Source organism: Notamacropus eugenii, chromosome 5 (genome assembly GCF_028372415.1).
Source record: "Notamacropus eugenii isolate mMacEug1 chromosome 5, mMacEug1.pri_v2, whole genome shotgun sequence".
NCBI lineage: Eukaryota > Metazoa > Chordata > Mammalia > Diprotodontia > Macropodidae > Notamacropus > Notamacropus eugenii.
Window position 1 is genome coordinate 413,910,850 of NC_092876.1, and position 11,509 is coordinate 413,922,358.

An 11,509-nucleotide genomic window follows, 5' to 3' on the forward strand; every position below is an offset into this window, starting at 1 on the left:
ACAATTCAATGAAAGATAAAGAGAATGCGGTCCTACCATTTATTGTATATATTTTTTAAAATTTGATTCAGTAGGGAAAAATTCTACCTTCAAATTTCTCTTCCAAAAAAATTTTCATCCACCCATAAGTTTTTTTAAATTCATGATTCCTTGGAAGCTATATAAGCCAAAATGTCACTGTTTAATGATTCCCTAATTATTACTATCAAGCACAGAATAATACAAGAATACAGATAGTGTTTATAATGTGTATATATGTGTATGCATAAACATACACAAACATATGTCTATATATACACATATACATATGTATATTGTATATGTATGTGTGTATGTATTTTTTCAGGCAGCTAGGCAGTGCAGTGGATAGAGTGCCAGTCCTGGAGTCAGTGAAGATTCATCTTCCTGAATTCAAATCTGGCCTCAAACACTTACTAGCTGTATGACCCGGTGTGACCAGTCACTTAACCCTACTGACCTCAGTTTCTTCATCTGTATAACAAGCTGGAGAAGAAAATGGCAAACCACTCTAGTATATCTTTACCAAGAAAACCCCAAATAGAGTCACAAAGAGTTGGACATGGCTGAAAAACAATTTAACAAAAATATAGATTTCTACAAAATGTGCTCTCATGGCAATCTACTGTAGAGTCCAAATGCGAGTCCAAACGCAGGAGGGATCACCTATCTAGATGGTAAAATCCTTAAAATGCTCCTGTATGCCAATGATACCATGCTAAATATATCAAGCCCCATAAATATAATAATAATAATATTTTATACAGTATGTTAAAGGCTGCCAAGTGCTTTACATCTGTAACTTATCTGATCTTTACAGCACTATGAAGCAGGTGATATTATTTTCATCTTGTAAATGAGGGAATTAAGGCAAAAGAGACAAAGGAACTTGCTTAGGGTCACACAGATAAGCGTCTTAGACAGGATTTAAACTAAGTTCCTCCCAACTTCAACTCCAGCACTTTATCCAATACTGCTGCATCCCTGGGTTCAATTATCCTGCTAGGATAATTTCCATTTACTTATACGAGGTGAGTTTGAGATACCTACAGGACATTCAGTTTTAAAAGTCCAATATTCAATCCTGGAGATCATAAGAGAGAGTAAGGTTAGAGATATACATACATTCACACATACATACAAACACATACATATATACAGACATATTAAAAATGCCAGTTTTCAGGAATGGAGGTCATGAAAGAGACTATGGCTGGAGATATACATATGTGTATGTATGTATATATACACATATATGTATGTATGTGTGTATAGGTATATGTATATATCGCTATCTCTGTTTATTAATACGTATCCCCAACCCTAACCTCTCTCATAACCTTCAGTCTTAAATAATGGGCTTTTCAAACTGAATGCCCAATACGTATCTCAAACTCAACATGTCCAAAACAGGACTAATTATCTTTCTACAAACAATTTCTCCTCCTTTCTGCACAACTTCCCTATTGTCATATACATCGACTTGAAATCTCTATCATCCTTGACTCCTCACCCCACATAAACCACTATGACATCAAATCTTATCACATCTACCTTTTGGTTGGTTTTCTGGCCTCAATTTTTTCCACTCTCCAGTCCATTCTCCAATTAGCTGCAAAAATGATCTTTCAAAAAACGAAAGTTATCTTTCAAAAAACAGGTCTTTCCATGCTATAGTTGTTGTAAAATCTGAAATTATTAGGACATTGTGAAATCTGACATTAAATATCATCCTTGTTCAATGGAAACACAAGCAAAGAAATTCTTTTTTCAAAAAGATGAGACATGACATCAAGAACTTTTGAAATTAATGCCTGTTCATTAAGTCATCTATTTAGAAGTCACAGATTACTAAATATTTATACTTTTTTATTTTCTAGTGCGCTTTTCTGGAGACAGAGTGGAACCAACTTGAGAGGCCCAATCTTGTGCATATACAAAAATATCAAAAGTTTATAAATATCATTTGGGAAAAATTGCTCAAAGCAAACAAATTTTTTAAGCAAGAAAGTAGAGAAGGCTAATGGAGGAAGGGATATAATCACATATACATGCATCCACATTCTTCATTTAAAATAATCATCCTGGGATATCTCTATGAAATTAAGTGTATTTTACAAGTGTTTACCTCAAAATAATATGAAGTAATGACATTTTTAAAATATCGTAAAGTATCATTTAATTGAAATAGTTCATCATAACTTAACTTGAACAAAAGTCATTTCTTCATGGGATATTAGCCCAAAAAAATTACATCTCTGTCCCTGTTCTACTTCTCTATAATATAGTGAGTAAGATATATCTTAGAAATATGATACCTCTCCAGATCTATATCTTAATTAAATTCTATCCCTTCTCGGTCTCATTGTACAAAAACAAGAAATGGTTGATGAGGAAGACAAATATCCTATATAAAGTTACCTATGTAAAGTTTTTATTTCATAAATTTTAATTTGTTGGAAATATCTGACATGATGATCTAACATTTGTAGAACTTTTCCAGAAACAAAGGCACAAACATAAAGAAGAAGAAGATGAAAAGAAACAGCAAGATGAAAATAAAGCTACTTCAAGCACAAATTTTGCCAACTTTTATCTCATAAACAATTTTACTGATGCAAATACTATCAGTATTGGTTATAAAATCTCCAGTCTACTCACATTTCAAAGAAGACCTAAAGACATTCCATTCCATGCCTCTATCTAAAATCATAACTCTTAAAGGTATTTCCTGATGAAAAGGCATCTTTCTAATAATTATACCTTGTCAGTCCCCCTATACAACTCCCACATACCTTCTGCAAAGAGCAGCTGTGTTGATTAGTGACTGGATTTTTTAAAGAATTTAATATTTTCCATCAGTTATATGATGTTTCCAATCAATTAGCTGCATAATCTTATGATCGCATTATTTGTCACAGGGTGGCACAATTGTCCATGGATGTGTTTGTGTGGTGAAAAAATGGGGGCTTTGCTCTTTATAAATATTATATACCAGTCAACGTAAGTTTAATGAAATGTGGACTCCACTTCGGTGGGGGAGGGGAGAAGCAAGACTAGGAAAAAGAGAATTTACATGTAGCCAACAGAGCAAAATTCTCAAGTCATATACATATATATGTATATATATTCAATATATATTCAATATAAATATATTCAAAAGAACAGTCATTTATACAAGCAAAAAATACTTGAAGATTTAAAGAAATTCTCCTCTGTAGAAGGGAGGCTGCGTTCTAAACTATTAACCTTTCCCTGAATGGAACAGCCTTCACAACTCCCCTGCGCAACTTTTCACAGAATTAACTGCAATTGACATGGAACAGAATTAAGTGCAATTGACATGAAACGGAATTAACTGCAATTGACATGGAACGGAATTAACTAACTGCAATTGACATGGAACCCTTACCTTACACTTCTGCATCCCCTTTGCTTATGTGGTCTTATTGGTAAGAAAAAAAAGACAAACAAGCATCTGCGGGCAGCTCAGTTCTGCATCACAAGAGAGATTTACGGGACTTCTTCCTTTAGCCGAGCTGCACCACCACCACCACCACACCCCCACTCTTTTTCCACTCCCCCTGTTCCCTTTCCCCTTCCGCGCGGCTCTTCGGAGTGAGGAGGAGGGGCAAAGGACAGTGATGCAGCAAGGGAAAACTGATAGCTAAGACAGCGAGGAAACAAGTGCCGGTGTCCTCGCGTGGGCGTCCCAGCCCCGGTTCTAGCCCCATCTCTGCTTAGGTCCGCTCTCTTAACAAACCTCTCCTTCTCCTGAAATTAGCGAGACCGCTGCAATGGGCAATAGGGGGAAAGCCAGGTACTGTCTACCATTGTTCAAGTTTTAGAGCCAAAAGTAAAGGATGAATCTTAGAGAGCAACGACCCGGCCATTGAAACAGATGGAACTTTCTCATTACCCCTTAGGTGCGTTTTGTCAGGAATTGCAGCGCTTTTTCTCCCCCTAAGACTGGTCCCAGAGTTAACTTTGGAGTCTCTTATGTATAGCAGGTCTTATATATGCAGCATCTTCATGCTACCGACGTTTTCATTTGGGGAAAATTAGTCAGTTTTTCTTCTGTCAAACATATGGGCCAAATAATAAAATTGGGAGCTAAAAGGCTAGTTGAAAAGTCTCTCCAGAAATCTCACTGTCTCCACAGCCCGGCATACTTAAAACATCACAACAATAGTAGCTACTTGCTTTTAAAAGGTCCAGATAACTATCTCCTCTGCAGTCTCCTCCCATACTTTATTTCATTTTTAAAAGTATGGTATTTACTGATCACTCTGTTCATATCTCCAAATGTTATTTTAGATCCATGCCTAAGCACAAGAAAGACAGCATGTAGTGGTGGATAGAGAACAGCAGAAACACCAGAACCCTGGATTTAAGTACTATTTGTGACCCAACTGTCTGTGTGACCTTAGGCAAGTCACTTTACTTCTCATTGCTCTGGCAGAGGTCCCTAAAGTGAGTGATAACATCCCCTCACTGGAACCCAGGAGTGATGATAGAAATCTCTGGTGCAATTGTGGGGCATTGAATAAAAATAAGGGAGCAGTGAAAGCATAAGGAAAGAAGAGAATAAGAAAATTTTGAAAAACCTTTCCCATATGTTTCATCTGTTGTGTAACAAAGTTAAGGTCATAATGATTGTATTATTTTCCAAACAAACACACAAAATGCAAGTTATAACCTACCAGTGGTCAAATTCCCTGACAGGTCTTAACAAGCAAGTGTTGGCAGGCCAGGGTGTTCTGTATTTTGGGGAAGTCTAACTTGCATTGGCAGGAATATGTGTGTGTGATGACTCGTTTACATTATGGTACTATACAGTTACATGATGCACTGTATCATCAAAATTTCAATGCAGGAAAAAATACAAATTTACAATAAACTTAAATTTAAGATGTCATTTTAAAAATTTTTTTGAAATAATGTAAATTTCAAAAAAAAAAACATTAAAGGGTCAAAGAAAGTACATTTCCTAGGGAGCACTGGGTAATTTTTTTAAAAGAAGGTTTGGGAACCTCTGACTCTAGGCAACTCTCAAAGGCTGTAAATTATAGAATAGAAGTTTCCTTATCTGGACATCTCTACTTCAATGAAACTAGGAATCACATATCCAGTCCCTGCCCCTCTTCCAATATATGTACAAAGAGTCTTTTGTGTTTATTACTTTTTTAGACTTGTAAGAAAATTTAAAACATCATTTACTCAAAACCCTTCCTTCTACAGAACTCAGGCTCAAATAGCTTCAGTGACTCATCCATAGTCACAATTAGTAGATGAGTAAGACTAGAACACTCTCCAGAGTCCCAGTCCAGTGCTCTCTCTTCTTACTATGTCATCTGTCTCTTTAAAGTGCTTATGGAAACCAAAAGAAATTCAAAAGGAAACACAGACAAGGAGGACAGTTTTGAAAGTAACATGTTGAGTTTATTATATATTTTTATTTGAAATCAAGCTATATTTAATAGATTTTAATTTCACATGTAATTCTTTTTTCTGTTCTATTTCATGTAAGAAAATTTTCCTTTGTAGATTTTTAAAATTAAAAATTAAATGACATGTAAGAAGGGTATCCTATATGCCTACCTCAACAATTGGAGGTCTAAACTAGGTGTGAACAAAGCCTACACACATCTCCAATTCATTGATCAATAACCCTACCACAGTAAAAGTAATTAATTCAATATTCTGACTCTGATACTTTAACCAAGTGAAAACAAAAAGTCAATTAATCAACAGCATTGGATTAGGTGTAAGAAGTCCTTGAAATCCACTGAATAAAATGAAATGTCTTTCCACAAGATATATGTTGGCATTGGCTGAAGAAATTCAGTAATATTCCAATGTATTTTCTATAAAATAGCAAGCCTGTTAGGGACCAAAACACTGGAACATCTGGAAGGCTAAAGGAGAAAACTGTCCAACCACCTTCCTGAGAGGGAATCACTTGATGATAGGGTGGATAGAGAAGAGAGGAAAGAGAGTCTCTGTCTCCTTCCCTGTTTTTGATCAGAGAAGGAACTTGTGAGCTTCAGAAGGTCAAAGGAATTAGACTCATTGGCATCCCATCAACATTGCTGGGACAGTAACAGTTGTCACAAATGAGTCATAATAAGGAAAAAGAATTTTTAAAACTCTAAAGGAGCCCAGAAAAAAAGCTGTACCATAACCAAGGGGAACATCCTGAGAACTCCAGCAAAAGTGTTTCCAGGACCTATGAGTTATTCCCTTTGCCACATACACTCTAAGCTTGATTTCATTTCCCCTGAACTCTATGTTCTAGTGGGAAAGTGTGTCACAGACCTCTGGAAGGAATGTTTTATACCAACTCTTCTCACCATGCCACCTTAATAAATATCCCCAACTAAAAAACCTGGAAGAAGGCTGGAAAAAAAATACCTATCAGCTGATAACCATTGAAATAAGCACACTAGTGGGTTCATGAGCTATAGCATATAGAAAGATGCCCCCAACTCCTCAGAGGCACCTTCTGGACCCATAAAGGAGGAAATAGCAGCTGTGTTCTGGGGATCCAGACTGCTACTGTGAGTTAAAGTTGGCAGAACAGAAAAGGAGGAGGAGGAAGAAAAGGAGGGGACAGGAAAAAGAAAAGCTTTTTGCATTAATAAAATCAGCACAACTCAACTAACATAAGAAAGGAAGGAGCTGAGTGAGGCAAAAATGCTTTCATCAAATATTTGATAAATCCATTTCCTAGTAGATTAGTGAATTATCATCAAACTTCTCAAGAGAATTACAAACTACTAACAAATATATGAAAGACTGCTCCAAATTAGAGCAACTTTGAAGTTCAACCTCATGTCACACAAATTGGCAAAGATGACCAAAAAAGTGGAAATGGTCTAGTTGAAGGACTTGTGGAAGATAAGCTTTTGGTGGAGCTGTGAATTGGTCCAACCACTGTGGAGAAGAAATTTGAAATTCTGCTAAGGAAATGAGCAAAATGTCCAAGTTCTTTACTCTAGTGTTTCTCTTGTTGGGTATGTGTATCTTGGAAGGAAAAGAAAGGTTTGATATAAAACAAAATATGCAAATAGACAACCCTATGATTTCCCTAGCGTAGGGAACTCCTAAAAAGGAACTTCCTCTGCCAATGGGGAATGGGGTGGGGATGGGGGTTAGCACCTTCTCTGCAACTTGAGTTTATAGCAGCATTTTTTGTTAGTACCAAAGAATAAGAAACATAAGAACACAAAAAAATATAAAAAGGCATTAAAATTGGTGCAAAGCAAAGTAAGCAGTACTAACAAAAGTAAATTACTGTAACAAAAATGGAAAAAAACAGCAATTGCAAAATGAAACTGAATGGTATACAATTACATTTAGTGTGGTAAACCTCACAAGAGAGAAATTATAATGCACCTCACTAACTTCTCTACACAAATAGTGGACTATATTTGTGGAACACTGCATATAATGTTTAATTTGAATGATGTATTCATTAGTTTTGCTGAAATGTTTTTTTCTTTGTTCCTCTTTATCTGTTTGTATTAAGGGATGGCTCTCTGGATGGGGGTAGAGAAAAATTAATGATGCAAAAACAAAAGATATCAATGAAAATAAAAACTTATGTGTGAAGGGAAAGTAAAACACCTGCCCTGTAGGAGGAAAAATTCAAAGTCATGAGGATATATATTCTCAGAAAAAAATTGTTAGATGTAGCACCACAGGAGAAAAGAGAAAGACAGAAAGAAATGGGATGAATATTTAGGAAGGGTACTGTGAATTTTAAAGAGTCTGATGAGTAATGACTGTAATTATGAGCAGGTAATTACCCTGAAGAATATTAAATATTCATATTGTTTCTTCACTAAGAGTTTATAAAGTAGCCTTCTTTCTTGGGGAGATAAAATGTTAAATGTTCAGGTTCACTGAGGATGTGGGATGTGGCCATCCAGGCTATCCCCAGACAAAATTTTGAAAGAGATGTAATTTGTCTTCAGTGTTCCCTACTTCTTTCAGTGCTTCTCTCCAAATGCTACAAGTCCCCTACTTGGCAAACCTCTCCACATTGTGACACCCTATCATACTCTTCACCAGATTGTGTCCATTTTCCTTACCTCTGCACATCTCCAATCCTTCTACTTTTTTGTGAATTCCCAAATAACGTGAAAATATACCTGGAGGGGTGACAATTTAGGTACTAGTACCTAAATATAACGCCTTAGTTTAAATGAGTTTGGTATTGGATATGCTTTGAATTTAAGTCACTTCTGAAGAAATGGGAGTCTTCTGATTAAGGGAAATGTCAGGAAACAACCCACTACCTAAGCAAGTCAGGTTGAAAATTATAGCATTAAAGATCTGAAAAGAGTGTTGAAGATTATTTACCACAACTTCAGAGGATGACAGACTCTCAGAGTGGGAAATAAATTTAGAAACAATCCAGGGCAACAACTTCAAATGGTGTAGACAGTTTCCAATGAGGAGCTCCCAATACTAGTTTAAATTAACACCTTCTCTTCAATTTATAAGTGTTAGAGAGAGCTGTCTGAGGGCACTTGGAAATTAAGTGATTTTTCCCAGAGTCATGCAAATCAATATGTGGCAGAAGCAAGCTGTGACTCCAGGTCTTTCTGACTCCAAATACTCTAGTACTATACTGTACTATACATACATACATGCATTTGCAATATATACCCACACCTATATGTTACAATATTCTAGTATATTATTAGTACTCTAGGTACTATACCATGTTGTTTCTTATTTTACAGAAAAAACTCAGAGACATTGTATAACTCATCTATGTCACACATATAGTGGAAGAGCTTGGACTAGTACATGGATTTCTTTGTTCCTAGTCTAGTAGTTTTTCCTATTCCAATATGTACTTTGGAAAAACAACTAAAAGACAGGACTAAACACTCAGAGCTATGTAACTTATAGATGCTAGAAAATCTTTGGAAATTGTATGCATCAAAATTACCTAAGAACAGGACCTGTCTTATTTTTGTCTTTACTAAAACAATGCCTAACACATAGCAAGCACTTAATAATTGCTTGTTGATAGATTGGTCTTAGCAATACTCCTCAACTACGTATGAGATCACACTAAGAACTAGGGAAGACTGATGTCAGTGCAGAGTCCACATGATACTGAAGCTTCAAGGAATGAAAGATGTATGAAATACTTGGAGACCTAGGTCAGTCACATGTAGCTCAACTTGGGACTTCCAGTAGACAGTATGCTAGCAGCACACGTGAACTTCATTTACCTCAACTGTCTTTGGATAACTGTCAATGAGAGCAAGGGACTCATAGATACTATGAGAAGTGACACAAACCAACCAACAAGAAAACTAAGTTAAAAGACCCAAGTTCATTTCCTAAAAGGCAATGGTAAAATTTGGAGCTGTGAGAGGATTGTATTGATCTATAACTCATCCTTAATATGGTTCCAGAAAACTGTTGGTGCTAAGTAGGGAATATTGTTCTACAACCATGAAAACATTACATGATGCTTTGGAATAGGCACCTTCCGTCTCCTTCTTAGGACAGGTGCCTGAAGCATGATTATCATCTGTGCCAATAGTTTCCACTTTCTGTTGCCTGTCTGATCTCCCTGCAGACATAGTGGAAAGACTCCAGTGGAGCAGTCTTCCCTCAGGCCTTTCATTTCCTGCTGTACCCATCCCTGTTCCTTGAGAGAAAAGCCAGAGGAGGGTTGGTAGAAAGCAGGACTTCCATGTGTTCTGTGCAGTGTAAGCTTAACATCTACTACCGTGCCATCTCCTTCCTAATCTTCAGCCATCAGGAAGGGGAATAATGAAACAGGATCTCCCATCTAACCATCTGACAAAGTGCCTTCTATCTCATGCTAATCTTGTTTCCTACCTGGTCTCTAACTTGGTCTGTATCAGTGATACAGATTCTCACATCTGGTCATGCCATACACATCTTTGTGTTTCTGAATATCTATAGGTCATCATCCAAACCCTATTCACCATCCTTCATTTCTAATTCTCATCCTCCTCAACATTCCTCCCTCAAAGTTCCAACCAAACACCACCCATCCCTTATACTGTGCTCTCTAGAATGCCTATTCCATAAATAACAAATGTTCCTTCATCTTAAACCTTTTTCTTTTCCACAATTTGTATATTCTAACAATCACTGAAACCTGGATGCCCTCAGATTACACAGCCTCCCTGGCAGCGCTGGCTACATCTTCACTCATTCCCCTAAGTCAAGGCAGGGGAGTTGGAATACTTCTTGTTCTTCATTGTCACTTGTAGGTTCTCTCCCTACTTCTATCACTCATTAACGTCTTTGCCTTTGAAAATAATGCTATTCATATCTACCACACCATCAAAATCCTGGTAGCTTTGTCTATAGACCTTCAGGTCATTCCCCTTCCTTTCTCAATGAATTTAGTACATAGGTCACAATTTTTCTCTCCTTTCCCACTCCTGCCCTCATACTATGGGTTTTCAACATACATAATGACTCTCCCTCAAATACCTCCAGGGATGGGAACCTGTGGCCTTCTAGGTCCTCAAGTACAAGCCTTTGACTGAATTCAAACTTCACACAACAAATCCTCTTAATAAAAGGATTTGTTCTGTAAAACTTGGACTCAGTCAAAAGGCCACATGTGACCTTGAGACCACAGGTTCCACACCCCTAAAAAGCACTCAGTTCTTCAACCTACTCACATCCCATGACTTTCTATTCCACCTCTACCAAATGTAAAGATCTCTTTGACCTTTCTATCATCCAAAAATGCACCACCTCCATATTCAAGAATTCCAAAATCCCCCTTATCTGATCATAACCTATTGACTTTTCACTTCCACCTGTCTTTCCATACCAAATTCTACTTTTAATCCACACTATGACCATCAGTCTTTCAACCTTTCAGTACTCTCCCACACCATCACCTCTATAGTAGCCACTCTCTTCTCTTTTTTCTATATTGACCCTTTGGCAAATGAGTTCAACTATATACTGTCCTCTTCCCTTGAGATCCTGACCCCTTTATATCTCTTATTCAGCCCTGCTAAACCTCAGCTTTGGATCACTCCTTCCATCTTAACACACATGCTACTGCGAAAAGGTAAAGAAAATCATGCAACTGCTCTTAACAGATCCACTACAAATTTATGTTATACAACCTCAAGTTGGCCATCACTGCCACTATCAATTCACTCTCTCATTTTTCCACAGTGATTCTTCCAAAACTTTTCATGTCTCTTCTAACCTCCTAAGATACTCCTTCCTCAGACGTCTCAGATGAGATGCCTTGCCTTGCATTTTAAAGAAAAAAAATTGAGACCATTAACTCAGAGGTCCTCCTTCTCCCCTTTTCTTCATTTCATATAACTCAGATGACTTCTGCCACTATTCCTCCTTCCCCTCTATATCACATGAAGTAACCTTACTCCTTACCAAGACCCACTCCTCCACCTACACAAGTGTTCTCATTCCATTCAGTCTCATCCAAGAGATTGTT

The 11,509-nt window shown here is 37.0% G+C and overlaps 1 protein-coding gene across 2 annotated transcripts in view; it reads right to left on the reverse strand.

The window, feature by feature from the left end:
- B3GALT5 (beta-1,3-galactosyltransferase 5) overlaps positions 1 to 3,577 on the reverse strand; it is a 50,723-nt gene extending 47,146 nt beyond the window's left edge. The window contains exon 1 of one of the 2 annotated variants that reach the window (XM_072614783.1): positions 3,436 to 3,577. The gene's annotated coding sequence lies outside the window, so the exon portion shown is untranslated. Of the gene's footprint in view, positions 1 to 3,430 lie in introns of both variants that reach the window. The other variant, XM_072614782.1, reaches the window with a different exon arrangement.
- Between the last annotated feature and the right edge of the window lie 7,932 nt (positions 3,578 to 11,509).